The sequence below is a fragment of the Capricornis sumatraensis genome, chromosome 11 (assembly GCF_032405125.1).
Source record: "Capricornis sumatraensis isolate serow.1 chromosome 11, serow.2, whole genome shotgun sequence".
Taxonomy (NCBI): Eukaryota; Metazoa; Chordata; class Mammalia; order Artiodactyla; family Bovidae; genus Capricornis; species Capricornis sumatraensis.
The window spans coordinates 81,296,393-81,311,471 of NC_091079.1; the positions used below are offsets into that span (position 1 = coordinate 81,296,393).

The following is a 15,079-nucleotide window of genomic DNA, read 5'->3' on the forward strand; positions in this document are numbered from 1 at the left end:
GTCTACATGATGCCAGGCAAAAGATGATTCAGCATGCCCTTTGCCACTCTTAAAAAATAACAAAATATGTCTTCCTTTCTACTTAACACCAGAATAAACTACTTCCTTCCACCGTCATTCACGGAGCTAAATTAAAACCGTACCAGGAAGAAGAGAGGGAATATTTTCATCCAGGACAGAGAAGATCAAAATGGCAGGACTGGCTGTTGGATGAGGGCCTGGCCCACGGCGGGCTGTAGATAGTAGCTCACCTGCTGTTTGCTGAGGAGACTTTGCTCTTCAGATTATTCATGGCGTCTGCTTTTGAAGGGAGAGTTGGAGGCGCTGTTCAGTAGGATGTTCACTTGCCCTAAGGACAGGACAGTGTGAAAGAATATGGCTTAGAAACAGAGTCTGAGTATTGAGTAGAGAGTCCGAATGTTGGGTCTGTTTCTCCATTTTTCCCTACATGATTGATCTGAAATCTTCAGGATTGAGTTAAGGGAGGATGTTACTGTCACTTTCCTGCCTTCCTGCAGCTGGGTTAGTTGTGTCTCCTCAGGCTCCCCACACTTCCTCTCTCAAGGCCCCCATCACATTTTATGAGAATTCCCTGTTCTGTGCATCTTCGGCAACTTGGGACTGGGACATAATCTGTACCCCCGATAGTCTCTGGCAGGCACGTCGCTGATGCTCATTTGTGGAAAGAAACAGTGAAGGAATGAATGGCATTCACATGCTATGTTTTTCTCCTTTTTTGCAAGTTCCTTAAATAAAAAACCAGGTCTGATTCTACAGGTAATGTGGCAGAGATCACAGGTTCTCAGCAAGAGCCTTCTTCCCAGGACACTACTTACTGTTCCAGGCATGCTGGGACTGTTATTTAAAGCAATGTGTTATCAGAGGCTTTATTAACCCTCTGAATCCAATCATCAGAGAAGGTGAAACTTGAAAAGCTTCAAAGTCAGAATAATAAATGCAAAAGCTTTTACTTGTTATTCTTGTTCTAGAACTAAGGAGAAAAGAGGGGGGCCATGTCCAGATCTCTTTAAACTGGAAGGGCAGTTGCAGATACTAGGTTCGTTGGGTATAATTTCCTAAAGTCATTTCATCTGAGGAAAATAAAGGAGTTTTGAAAGCCTGGAGAAGCCTGAGTTAGCCAGAAAGAATCAGCAAGCAGGGCTATAGCCCGTAATTCGAAGGACAGTGCTATTTTCTGTGCCCTTGAAGTTGGAAGCAGACAGTTCCAGGATCAGCATCAGTATTCTGGGCTTTTAAAAAATTTTCTTAAGTTTCAACAGTACCATTTTAAACCAAGTCATATTATTCTATTAAATCAATGCACTCTATTTTGGTTGATTGTTTCCATTTTTTTTAACATAAATAATGTTGCCATGAGCATCTTCTTGGGTACAACATTTTTTTCCCTTTAGGATGGATTAGTACTATACCGAGGGGGATGCATGCTTTTATGGCTCTGGATACCTGTGGCTAAAGTATTCTTTAAAGGGCTGTAATGAACACATTTAGGGAGTGTTTTAGCTTCTTTTGAAAGCTGTGTGCTCTGCTCAATGATGTTTACCACTTTGTGATAGTCTGTCCTTGTAAATCTGAAACCGTGGGCTGCACGTGTCTCTGTCTCTCTAACTCATCTGCACCCATGTATTGTGGAGGCTCAGTCTCAGTATAGCCTCACATCCAAGGGAACAATGTCCAACAGTCCAAGGCAATTACAAAAAAATTGAAAATTGTCGTGGAAGTGAAAGTGTTTAGTTGCTCAGTCATATCTGACTCTTTGCAACCCCATGGACTCTAGCCCGCCAGATTCCTCTGACCATGGAATTTTCCAGGCAAGAATACTGGAGTGGATACCCATTCTCTTCTCCAGGGAATCTTCCTGACCTAGCGATCAAACCCGGGTATCCTGCCTTGCAGACAGATTCTTTACCGTCTGAGCTACTAATTCCTATCTTTATTGTAATTCTCAAAGAACATGAGATGAACATGTTCATGTTCTTAAATCTACCTCTTCTTTTTAATTCTGTTTCATGGTGCAGTTGCTTGGTGTCCTCTGTCTTCATATTGCCATCTCAGTTCTAAATAGCTTTTCTTTTCCTTTTTTTGCTGACATATACCATCAGGCTCATAAATTTAGCCATCTTCCCTCAAGCCCACACACCGGACCCATGACTCTTTTCATATATAGAACCTCCCCTGGGAGATATAGTCTGAATGTTCTCTGGTGAATTTTCTTATCCCAGACTCAGACTTAATGCAACATGAGAAAACCCTGGAGCTGACCTGACAAGCTGGATTAGGAAAGACCATGCCTAGTCACATATTAATATTTTTGTCCCTGTCCCAGGTAATAATAACAGCTAACATTTACAAGTGTTCACTAGGTACTTTTCTAAGTACCTTGCATGTATTGTCATTGATTCCTCGTAACCACCTTTTGAATTAACTAATAACATCAAAGCCATGTTTTAGATCAAGACACTGAACTAGAAAATATTTTAAGTGACTTTCTCATTGTCATAAAGGAAATGACAGGGCTGGAATTTGAAATAGCTGGTTGGCTTTAAAGGGCTGGAGAAGGAAATGGCAGCATTCTTGCCTGGAGAATCCAATGGACAGAGGAGCCTGGAGGGCTACAGTCCATGGGGTTGCAGAGTCAGATGTGACTGAGAACACATGCATGCTTTAGAGGGTGGGTTTTTATCTACTGTGCTATATTCCTTAAATTTCTATTTTAACATATATATAGACAAATATGTATACATTATATATATATAGTTATGGATAAATTACATTTCCTTATTTAATCAAAATATAGACCCAGAATTTGAAAACAAAGTGGAGTGTTCATTTCTTATGAGTTAGTTTTTCTAAATTAAAAATCACTTGGGGACTTTATGCTGCTGTCTCAATCTACCTGTCTGATCTTATTGATCTGGGCCATGGTGTTGCTTTGTTACTTCTTATGAAAAAGGCCTGTTTTGACAAGGTCAGTGGAAAGATTTAATCTATCTTAGAATCTGGAAGATAAATCTAGTAAAAAAAAAAAAAAAAGATTTGCTGGTATACTAACAGGGAGTGATTGCTGAGCCTCTTAAAGAAAAGGGTTTGTAATTTAAGTTGCTTTTTATCAATTTTTCAAGTAAATGCATGCATCCTGCCTATGTTCTGGGTTTGCTTTTAATGCATCAGCTTTCATCTTTTATATTTTTCTCTTATCCATGCCAATTACCTGGTCTGGTTCACGGTTTTCATCCCAGAGATGCTGTATGATGCAGTGCTCAGATAAGAGTCCCCTTCTCCTCTGGAAAAAATTGCTTGCAAAGTTAGATGCATGGATGTATCTTTCTCAGTCAGAGGAATAAAAAAGCAGATTTTTTTTTCTTGAGAAGAAAATGTTTAGCAATTTAGGTCACTCTTTACAGTCAAAATCGACTTTAAAAAGATCATTTAAATGTTCAGTTTGAAACTGTCTATAGTCTGCTCTTCAAAGAGGAGTGCTCACTGAGAGATGCAACAGTCCTCCAGTTTTCTGGAGTGGAAGGAATGCTGGAACATTCAGGAGACTTGAAATCAATGTCAATTCTGCTGATACCCAGCTCCTTTGGGACTACTACTTATCCTCTCTGCATCTTACTGTCTTCATCTGTAAATGGAAGGTTTATACTAAATAATTTTTGCACCTTTCTTCATGCATAAATTTCCCTGGTCAGCTCTAACATCAGCAACCACCTCCACATCTGAGTGTTTCCCAACCCCTCTCCCCAAAATGCTTACCAACCCTCATTGGCTGGCCGAGGCTCAAACTTGCCCAGTTAAAGCTCCATTCCTTAAGATTGCATGCATGCATGCTGAGTTGCTTCAGTCATGTCTGACTCTTTGTGATGCTATGGACTGTAGCCCACCACACTCCCCTGTCCATGGGATTCTCCAGGCAAGAATACTGGAGTGGGTTGCCATTTCCTTTTAAGATTAGGCACTGGTTGAAATAAAAATATTATTAGATGGAACTACGTAAGCTATTTGCCATATTATTTAGTTCACCCACTCCAGTATTCTTGCCTAGAGAATCCCTTGCACAGAGGAGCCTGGTGGGCTGCTCTCCATGGGGTTGCACAGAGTAGGACATGACTGAAGTGACTCAGCATGCATGTATGCATTAGCTCATTTAACTAGTCCAATAAGCAATAAGTGAGCACGTAAGATATTCAAGATACTGAGTGGGGGCACTGGGTGTGTTTGGAATGATGGAGAGGAATGTAAAGATGAATAACCTATGGTCTTGGAGTTGAAGGGCTCAGTGTGAGTGGTGAGGAACGGAAGATCTATATGAATATCAGATGAGCCCTGTGGCTTTTGAGTGCTGTAAGATTTCAAATGGAGAGAGGGATTGCTGTCAGCTGCATTGCTGTCAATTAAAAAAGAATTAAGATTAGGCTTGAGTATGGCTTTGAAAGACAGTTGACTGGTTAAAAAAAAAAAAGACAAAGATAAGGAGCTGTGACTTGGCATGAATCAAAGTTTTGAGGTGGGAATAACCGAGGCAGACTGGGAAATACAGTTCAATATATGAGGTGAAGCCATGATACTGATAAAAGATAGGCAAAGAACATTAGACTTAATACAGTAAGTCAAAGGGAGCACTCGTTATTCTTGAATGAGAGAGTGACAAGCTGCTGGGCAAATTTCAGGAACTTCATGTGATGGACTGTGCAGAAAAGTTTTCAGGAAAAAAAAACACACCCTAAGGCTTCAGAGCTTCAACCCTCACCCCACGAATGTTATTGAATGAGTGCTTTTGGAATTTGATTTGATGTCCTTCTAAGAAGAAAGGTTGACTATAAATAATCTTGCCAGCAAAAATAAGCAGCTTGGGAAGAAAAAGAAAGTATATGAGGGATTTTAAAGTGAAGGGACAGAGATTGGCATGCCCACTCACCTCTAGTTCTCCAATCCCAGCATTATTAGCATTCGTCCTCTTTCCTTTTCTAATTATTCTACCCCTTGTGTGTGTGTGTGTGTGTGTGTGTGTGTGTGTGTGTGTGTGTGTGTGAGAGTCGCTCAGTCCGACTCTTTGCGACCCCGTGGACTGTAGCCTGCCAGGCTCCTTTGTCCATGGGATTCTCCAGGCAAGAATACTGGAGTGGGTAGCCATTCCCTTCTCCCTTAAAAGTGGGTAAAATGTCAACTGTAAAAAGTCAGAGGTGCCTTTTCGGGGGGTGGGTGGTGGTTATATTTAGCTTCTCATGGTTTTAAGAAATATAGAAGCTATAGAACCTGCCTTTTCTCTCATTTCTCTGTCTTCTCACTGGAGGACATATTTAATAGGTTCTATACTGGAATTGGGCTTCCCTCATAGCTCAGTTGGTAAAGAATCCACCTGCAAGGCAGGAGACTCCGGTTCGATTCCTGGGTCGGGAAGATCCACTGGAGAAAGAATGAGCTACCCACTCCAGTATTCTTGGGCTTCCTTTGTGTTGTGGCTCAGCTGGTAAAGAATCTCCTACAATGTGGGATACCTGGGTTTGATCCCTGTGTTGGGAAGACACCTTGGAGAAGGGAAAGGCTACCCAAAAGTTTTAGAGTGTTAAGTGTCTGTTCTGATATTGCTGCATAACAAGTCACCCCCAAACCTAGGGGCCCAGCAATTGTTGACATGCATTGCTGATCTAATCTGAGCTGGGCTGCTGGGGAAGGTGCGTCTCTGCTCCATGACATCAGTTGGGACAGATCAAAGGGAGGTGGGAGGACCCGCCGCTAAGATGGCACCCTCTCCTGGCTGGCAGGTTGGGTCTGGTTTTTGGCTGAGAACTTGAGGCGAGGGTGTTGCCAGAAGGCTGGGATGGAGAACCCTGGCTGCTTGGCTTTCACGTGGCTTGGTGGCTGAATTCCCAAAGTAAAAATCCTGAATGAGAAAAAGAGAGAGAATGAGAGCCAGACAGAAGCTCTATTGCTCTTTTGATCTAAAGTTGCAAGTTACCAGCACAGCTTCTACCACATTTTGTTTGGTGGGTGGGAGTAAGTCATCTCAAGAGGAGGGGAACTTGACTCCACCTCTGACAAGTATCCCAGGATTTGCCAACAACTGGTGAAACCACTGCAGTATCCATAGGATTCTCCATACCACCCCCCACCCCGCCCCACACCAGTTCATCTTCCCCTCTCTTTAATTGTATCTTAAAAATTTTTTAAATAAATTTATTCACTTTAATTGGAGGCTAATTACTTTACAATATTGTAGTGGTTTTGCCATATTGACATGAATCAGCCACAGGTGTACATGTGTTCCCCATCCTGAACCATTAAACATTTTTTTGGCTGTGCTGGGTCTTCATTGCTCTGCGGGCTTTTTCTCTAGTTACGGTGAGCAGTGGCTACTCCAGCTGCAGTGCGTGGCTTTCTCACTGTGCTGGCTTCTCTTGTTGTGGAGCACGGGCTCTAGAGCGCAGGCTCAGCGGTCACCGTGCTCAGGCTTAGTTGCTCCATGACACGTGGGATCTTCCGGGACCAGGAATTGAACCCATGTCTCCCACATTGGCAGATGGATTTTTTGCCACTGAGCCAGCAGGGAAGCCCTAATTGTATCTTTAAATGTTCATAGGAGTAAAGCCTTGGACAGGGCCAGACAGGTCACGTTTGTGAGTGAGGCAGGGTGTGGGGTTCGTGATGTAAAGGAGAGAAATTTCCTCTTGTGAAGCAGACAAACCCAGCCTCCCAAGTCACCAGTCTGGAACTTCTGGCTGGATAGAGAGGCAGAAGTAAACTTCACTCTGTCCCTCTAGACTGTTTTTTGTTGTTCAGTGAGTCTTCTTGATTATTTTTTAAGGGCAGGAAAGGGGATGATATAATACGTATGGGTCAGAAGTAGAAACATGCCTTTGGAGGGATGACCTTCTCCTTGAAGTTGGTGTTTAAATGACAAGTTCTCAACGTCGGGCAGGTGCTGGCTTAAAGGAACATTAGACTAAATTTGTTTAGATATCTTATGCTCTAACGGAGGAGATAATCTTTGGATAGGCCCTTCAGCTACATGGTTCCATAGAATCCATGTCCCTGACTCTGGTGTCTCCTCCCACAGTGTACTTAGAAAGCTGGAGTTTCTGTGGTACTCCAGCCCCCAAAGTATATGGGATGCCTAAGGTCACAGAACAGATGAGAAACCAAGCCATAAAGACCTGATCTGAGATGAAGGTGAAAACTCTCTGGGTAGAGTTATCTTAGCAAGTCACAGATTCAATCTTGAAATACCATTCTCCGTGATTTGAAAAAGTGGTGGTTTCTCACCACTCCTTTAACCTTGTTCTTAAAGAAAAGGAGAGTGTTACTGTATTCTCTTTTCTTTAGATGGATTTTGCATGGCTAAAGTTACACTTGATAGCTTCTGGCTTGCCTTTGGTTTCAAATACAGGAGAGAGCGGATGTTATTTGGAGAGAACTTTAAGCCCTTTCCACTGATGGAAAGATCATGCTTCGGTGCTTGTTGATCTCCTAGGTTTCCAGAAGTTGTTTTTGAGTCATTTCGAAATAGCTGAGCAATTTTGGTATTAAATTGCAAACTCCTTTCACTTAAGAGCTCCAACATTTATTAGTCTGTCCTACAGAGCAGATTTTTCACTCTTATTCTTAAAGGCTTTGCCCATTTCTCTTATAAATAATGCCATCTGATGTCATAATGATATATTTTGTTGTACTGATATTTATTAAAGTTCCTTGAGTCATGGAAAACCATATGCTGGAACAGGGCTGTGTCTATACCATTGGTTTTAGAAGCAGAAATTTGTTCCACTCGATGCAGAGCCTGGAATGGTGGTAGATGACATTTTAATTAAGCAGAGCTTTTTGTTTGTTTTGTTTGCTCTAAAACCTTTAGAAAGGTTAAGACTTCCAGAACTGTCCAAAGAATGAGTCGTTTTTATGAACAATGTATAACTAGTTGGTTTCTTTCCTCTGACCTTATTTCTTAGATGCTCATAGTTTAGAAACTGCAGGTGGAGGCATTTCTGGAGAATGTGAGATTAAAATACTGCTAGAGTCCAGGCAGAAAACAGAGGCACACTCAACCAAGTAGTTCCAAAGAATTTGGGAGCAGCTCAACTGGTAAAAAGTCCGCCTGCAATGCAGGAGACCCCGGTTCAATTCCTGGGTGGGGAAGATCTGCTGGAGAAGGGACAGGCTACCCACTCCAGTATTCTTGGGCTTTCCTTGTGGCTCAGCTGGTAAAGAATCCACCTCCAATGCGGGAAACCTGGGTTCGATCCTTGGGTTGGGAAGATCCTCTGGAGAAGGGAAAGGCTACCCACTCCAGTATTCTGGCCTGGAGAATTCCACTGACTGTAAAGTCCATGGGGTCGCAAAGAGTTGGACACGGCTGAGATCTATTACTGGAAGTGTAGCCATGGTGAAGGGGAGCCAGAAAAGGACAGTGAAAGCACTCTGAGGGGCCATCACCACCCCTGGGCCCGATGGGACAGAAAGGGGGAACCGAACAGCAGGTGGGAGAGGCCGCTGGGTGGCGCTGTGCTTTGGACGGAGGAGCACATCCGCCCCCAACTCCTAAACTCTCCTCCCCGCAGAAGACTGAATGGCAAACCCTCCAGCCTCTCTTCCTTCTGCTCACCGGCTGAGGCCTTCCATTGTGGACCCCAGCCCGAACCCAGGGAGACAGCAAGAAGCCCAGGGCTGCATTCCGTAAAAGGTAGCCTCCTGGGGTTCCGAGCAGGGTGAAGGATAGAGAGTGAACTTGAAGAGGCCAATGGAAAGTGGCCATCACAGCAGATAAATGCAACCCTACAGCTTTGGTTTGTCAGCTGTGTTTACAAAAATATGCTCATCGGGTGGGCCTAGTTGCCTGATGAATTTAATACAATTCAATATTAATACAATATAATATATGAATATACAATAATATGAATTTAAAACAATACAATTATTTCCCTCCAATAGGATAAGGGTGAAAATTCAGATGCATAAAATCCCTCCCCACCCCCATCCCCACCCCCCATCCTTAGCTTGGGGTCACAGGGAAATTTGAGGCTTGCTATTTCTGGTTTTGTTCAGATCCTATTGTGGAGGTGGAGTTCTGAGGGTTGATAGCAGAGGTGAGCTAAGGTATTTGGAACTAAACTTTCTTAAAGAAGAGGAGATTTCGGTTCTGGACTAGGGCGATAACTCTTTGGCAGAGCCCCTGAGAGGACTAGGGATGGGGGAGTGGAGAGAAAACAAGCCCGTTGGTTAGATTTGCAAACCCCTGACTGTCTGGTGGCAGAGGCGCAGGACCGCAGAGGCAGGGAAATGTCTGTGGTAAATGTGCTCAAAAAGGAGAGCAAGTTCCAAGAAGCGTTCAGCCTCTGTCTCAGAGCTGTATTTATGTGGTAGCGTCTGGCCATTTGGGGGTTTAGAACCGTTCACACTATGGTTTATTTCTCTTTTAAAAATAGAATTGTCTAACTCTGCAAACCTAGCAGGGTCCTGTCTGTTAGTGTGGAAGCTGGCTGGAAGTAGAAGGGCAGAGAGCCCTCGACAGTTTCCAGTGTATGTTAATTTATGTGATGTCATGGAAAATCCATTACCTGAAAACAGTATGTGCAACTTTTTATGCAGAAGGCATCATAGGGGTTTTCAAGGCTATAACCTTTTACAAGAAGCCTAACTGCACGCACAGTGGCTCTCAACATAGAACGTGGCTCTGTGATATTTCTCAATCTGCTCCAGTCTCAAAGGGCTTGGTGTAAGGCAAGCTCATGGTGCTTGCTCAAAAGCAGCATCTTGGGGGTGATTTCAGCCTATGAGGCTTTGGCTTCTTCTCCAAAGAAAAGTTCATTCCAAGATATTGATGTGAATGACCCTCAGATACTAGAAACATGCATATATCAAAGGCTGCTTTTAAAAAAAGAAATGATCACTTAAGTAGGTTATGGAAGGAACCACATTCAGCAGGGTAGCTGTGTAAAGACTCAAAAGGGCAGAAAAGTTCCTTCAGTCATTCAGTTTGAAAGTCACCTTAATTTGTTAATTGATTTTTTTGTTTGTTTGTGGTGTGAGTTGGTAATCTCCCTCTTCTCCAGTGGATACCCAGTGGTCTCAACATCATTTATGGAGGAGTCATTTTTTTTCCCTATTGATTTTATTGATTGATTTCGGACTGTGCCCTGTGGAATCTCAGTTTCCCAATCAGGGATTGAATCTGTTCGCAGCAATGGAAGTGTGAAATTCTAACCACTGGACTGCCAGGGAATCCCTTGTTATTGTTCTTGAATTCAGATATTCACAAAGACAACTTCTGTGTGGGAGAATAAATCAGTAATGTTAATTGCTCTTGTTTAACTCAACCATGAGAAAAATTAAGCTTTTCGTAATTGGCTGGTTTTCTGGATGACATTTTCTGCTGCAGAACCATTCCTTTTATTTTGTGAGGAAAGAAAGGCTTAAAATGTTTTCAATTAAAAGTTTCATTCTTTTTCTCCCTGTTCTCTAAAAATATGCTCTGGAAGAATATTGTTTTAATTGGAAGAAATATTTAGTTCAATAAAACTAAAATATAACTGGGTATAATTAGGAAATGAAATAATCAGGATTAGACATTTGAAAGAACCCACAAGTTTTCTTGTTTGGATGCACACAAGAAATTTATCCTGAGACCTGAATTTTTACAGGGTAGGCACTGAGGAGTCTTGGTACTAAACCAATAGGCTGGGCATTTGCTACGTGCAAGGCTCAAGTCTTGTTCTGTAAATATAAGATGAGAGTATTGCCTTCCAGAAGCTGTTGTCTAATTGCAGACCCATGAAAACTAACTGATATACAAGAAATACATAACTGTTTAGTTGAAACAATGCCACAAAGCTGTACACGCTTATCTCCCAGATAAATGGAACAAGTAATAAGTGTCTTATTCAGAAAAGGGAGAGATGATTAGGGAAAGGCCTGGAGTGACTTGGAGATGGAACTTGAGTTGGGTTTTTCAGGGCAGCTATGAATCGATAGGCTTAGAATGGCCTTGGGCATTAAAGGAGGAAATCATGAAATAATAGAGCATAAAATGGACAGAGATCTTCATGGTCACGTGGCCTGGACTCTACTTGAACACCACCAGTGAGTCATAGCCTTCAAGGGTAATCTGCTCTATTTTTGCTTAGCATTAGTCATCAGAAAGTTCTTCTGTTTGGTTTCAGGTGGAATCTATATCCCTTCCACATTCCAACTCTTCAACTTCCATTAGAGTTCTTTCAGGGAACTCTGAATCCCTCTTCCATATGAGAGCCTTTATAAGTATGAAAAAGGATTCTTTTATATCTACTAGGTCTCCACCACCCCCGCCCCACCCTCAGGTTCTCATTTATCATCATTTCCAGATACTTTGCCATCCTGGTCATTTTTCTCTAGGCTTCTTGAGATGCTTCCTTCACCAATCCATCTTTTTCCTGCAGACCATGGATCTGATCACTCCACTGTTGAAAACCTTCTGATTTACCCAGCAGCTGTGACATAGTTCCCCACTAGGACCGAAATGTTTGTACCCTGTTCCTCCTTCTGTAAAACGCCACCTTAACCGGAAGACACAGCATCACTGGAGTGCGGCATCTGATGTGTTCCTGCCTCCACTTCTCCTGGGAGTGGATTCAGCTAAGCCCAGTCAAGGTTCCTGGTGCAGGGAAGTGAGGGAGTGGGGTGAGATTTTGCCCTTGGAGTATTTTTCCTTTGGTGAAGGATCAAGGCCATTGGTTGAGAGCTGTAAGATCCTGGCATTGCATGTGGCTTCCCGGGATGCCAAAGCTGACATGCAATTGCCAGGTCTTCCTTTTGTTCTGGCCTCAGCCCAGTGCTTTGTGTTGCTCCTCAGGGCTGCCAAGCCTTTGACCAAGGCGGTGCCACCACCACCCCTGTCCTGAGCATGAGCTTATGAGGGCTCTCAGGCCCTGGTGTGACACAAAGGCTATGCTGGCTGAGTTTCTGATTTTCACCGCTCCATGAAGCTAGCAGGTCTTTTGTGACATTTACACTGGCTGGGAAAGGAGGTTAGTTCCCAGAAAGAAAGATAAACTGGGGCTTGCAAAATCCATCCCTTCCTCTATATGGACTGAGTTTGATTTACTTCTTTCTATTTGCTGTTTTCGCTCTGTCTAAATAATGATTTGAGCTGTTATGGTCCAACTCGCTACCCTTATCCCAGCATCCTGGCAGGAAAAGTCTGTTTTGAAATTCAGAGAGGAGTAGGTGTAGCCCTTGACTTTATTGAGAAAACTCAGAACGACTTCGTGTTTTCATTCTGTGTCATTTTATTTTTTTTAGTATTTTTTAAAACTTAAATTTATTTATTTTAATTGGAGGATAATTACTTTACATCTGTGTCATTTTTCAGTTGATCGCGTGGTTTCTCTGCAGAGCCCTTATCCTGTACTGATATTTCTCACAGTCAGTTGCTGACTTGTGGTAAGCACTGTTAACAGCCTCCAGCATCCCATTGTAATTCTCTGCAAGGTACTTGTCACTTCCTAGTACTTCTGTTGTGAGCTGCAGGACAGTAGTTTTTTAGCAAAAAGAGGAAAATTTTCCAGAATGAGTGCTATCCGAAAGACAGCCTCCTGGTGATTTACCGGTCCCTGTGGCTGCTCCTAGTGTCTCAGGCTCAGCTGTCATCTGCCCATCCCCACTGGAATCTTCAGGAATGAAAAGCTGCCCACTGCACTGTGCTTCTTTGGGGTTTTGCTCTCTGAGTAGTACTTTTGCACATTTATATGTGGCTTAAACCAATTGTGCTGAGTGCCTTATTTATCATATGACAAATATCTTGCTGCCAGTCCTATTCATTCCTCTTCTATCTCTCTGAACACCTGGAAAACTATCTCCTTATTTCTCAAGGGGCCATGGCATTCAGATCCAGAAACTGAGCTACAGACCCTTACATGTTTCTATCTGCTTTACCAAGCACATGCTGTTTTCTTTGAGAGTCCACCCTCCTTTCCTTTCTTCCTTCCTTCGCTTCCTCCCACCCTCCCCCTCTACCTCCATCCCTTCTTCTCTTCAACCGGCTTTTGTTGAAAGACTTGTGCCAAGTCTTATGCTAGGTTCTGAAATAAGACAAATAGGAAGTCTGCCCTCTCAGAGTGTACAGTCATGAAGGTTTATGCGAAATAGCCAATAAAAACAATGCTCCTCTTACCCCCCTGCTCCATCACACACACAGAAGACATGCTTCAGTTGAGGGTTAAGTTCTATTTTAACAAACATCATTATGAAATAGAGACTGGACTGTGGAATCAGATACGTCTGGGTTGACCTCCCAGGTCTTCCATTTATTACCTGGGCAACCTTGCCCCAAACACTTAATCTCTCTTTAGCTTCCTCATTTGTAAAAGGGGGAAAATACGATTATTTACCTTACAGAAACTGGGACGGTGAAATGAAATACTAACTGATTTAAGGCCCTTTGGACAGGATCTAACTCTTAATAAATGATAGTCATGAGAATGAAGATGGTGATTATAGCTGGAGCCTGGATGGAGCATTTGGAAATAGTTTGACATATGTTCTTTTTTAAAGACTTTTTTATATGAACAATTTTTTTAAAGTCTTTATTGAATTTGCTGCAATATTGTTTCTATTTTTTATGTTTTGTTTTTTTGGCTGTGAGGCACATAACTCCCCAACCAGGGATCAAACCTGCACCCCTTGCTTCAGAAGGTTGAGGCTTAACCACCAGGAAGTCCCCTGATACACATACTCTTAATCTCTATCATCTTGACCAAGATAATAGGACCTATTTAAATTAACAGAAAGGGAAATGAGGTTAGCATAATTGGGATATATATGAGTATAGTAATCATATTTTTGGAACGCAAAAGATCAGCCCATGTTGACTGACAAGCATGCACATGCTTTTCTCTGGGGAGGGGGCAGCATATTCGTATCTGGGTCACTGGTCACTGTGTATGTGGCTGCCATCTCCTGTAACAAAAAAGCTCCCAAGAAAAGACGAGGGGCTTGTTGGGGAGGGGCTGCAGAGAAGACGGAGAAAGAAGAGAGGACAAAGCCCAGCGGCTTTCTCATTTCCTGCTCTATTTACTGTGACTTGCCTGTAGCTTTTCTAGCCTGGTCTTTAAATAATTGAAGACCATCTTAAGTACCAGAACCTTCCATAAATGACATGGAAGTGAGTAATAAGCCCTTTGGCTCCGTGCTGGACTAGGAAGGAAATTCTACATATCTCACTCTGAGAGGACCTCAGTCAGGGCCAGAAAGGGAGGGCAGGGTCTGCCTGTGGGAAGCCCCAGAGGGAAGCACCTGCTGTGAAACTGGTGTCTGAGGGGCTATATTGCAATCTGCTCATTAGCACCAAGTTTGTTGCTTGAAAAATTCAGCATCTGTGAAAATTCATTCATTATTCTTTTAGTGCCTTTTAGCATTTTGAGCACTTAGAATGAATGACTCTTTGGGAAACCGCAATTCTGACCAAAAAGTGTCCTAAAGGAAAGAATAAAAACCTCCTAATTCTTTTAGAATACTTGTTTTTCAGCAGAGGTATCTAAACATAGTAGAGTGTGAATATTGAATAAAAATAGTTTGGGACAAAAATAGAAAATAGAGCCTTGTTCTCCTGGTGTGAAAACAAGTGTAACAATCCCAATATTTTTGTTTTCCATCTTAACCGTTTCTGAGTACATGTCACGCTGGGCAAACAGTTGTTTCTCCTTCTCGCCATCTTCTAACTCCCTTCCTCAGCTCTTCAAGGGACTTTTGTGTGTCTTTGTTTCTTCTTTCATTGTATGTTTCCATTAGGAGAAGACTCAGAAAGGACTGTAGTGAGGTGAAGTATGTCTGCGTAAACCTGCTATTTCCTAAGCTTGGTCCGGCTACCTTCCCTCAATTTGCCAACCCTCCCCTCCCCCACCATCCCTTCCCCTATCCTGCGCCTTTGTCTCCTGGACTCTTAGCATTGGCATTTCTCCTGTGCAGCATTTATCATAGTAATAGTCTAGGAATAAATATGGTAATTCGTTTTAGGGTAGCTCCCTTTTTTGTAAGACTGGAAACTCCATGAAGGCAAGAGACGAGACTGCCCTGTTCCCTTTGACGTTCACGGGGC

At 42.7% G+C, this 15,079-nt stretch overlaps 1 protein-coding gene across 1 annotated transcript in view; it reads left to right on the forward strand.

The window, feature by feature from the left end:
- NCALD (neurocalcin delta) overlaps nt 1-15,079 on the forward strand; it is a 348,265-nt gene that overhangs the window by 41,911 nt on the left and 291,275 nt on the right. The gene's annotated exons all lie outside the window — the stretch shown is intronic.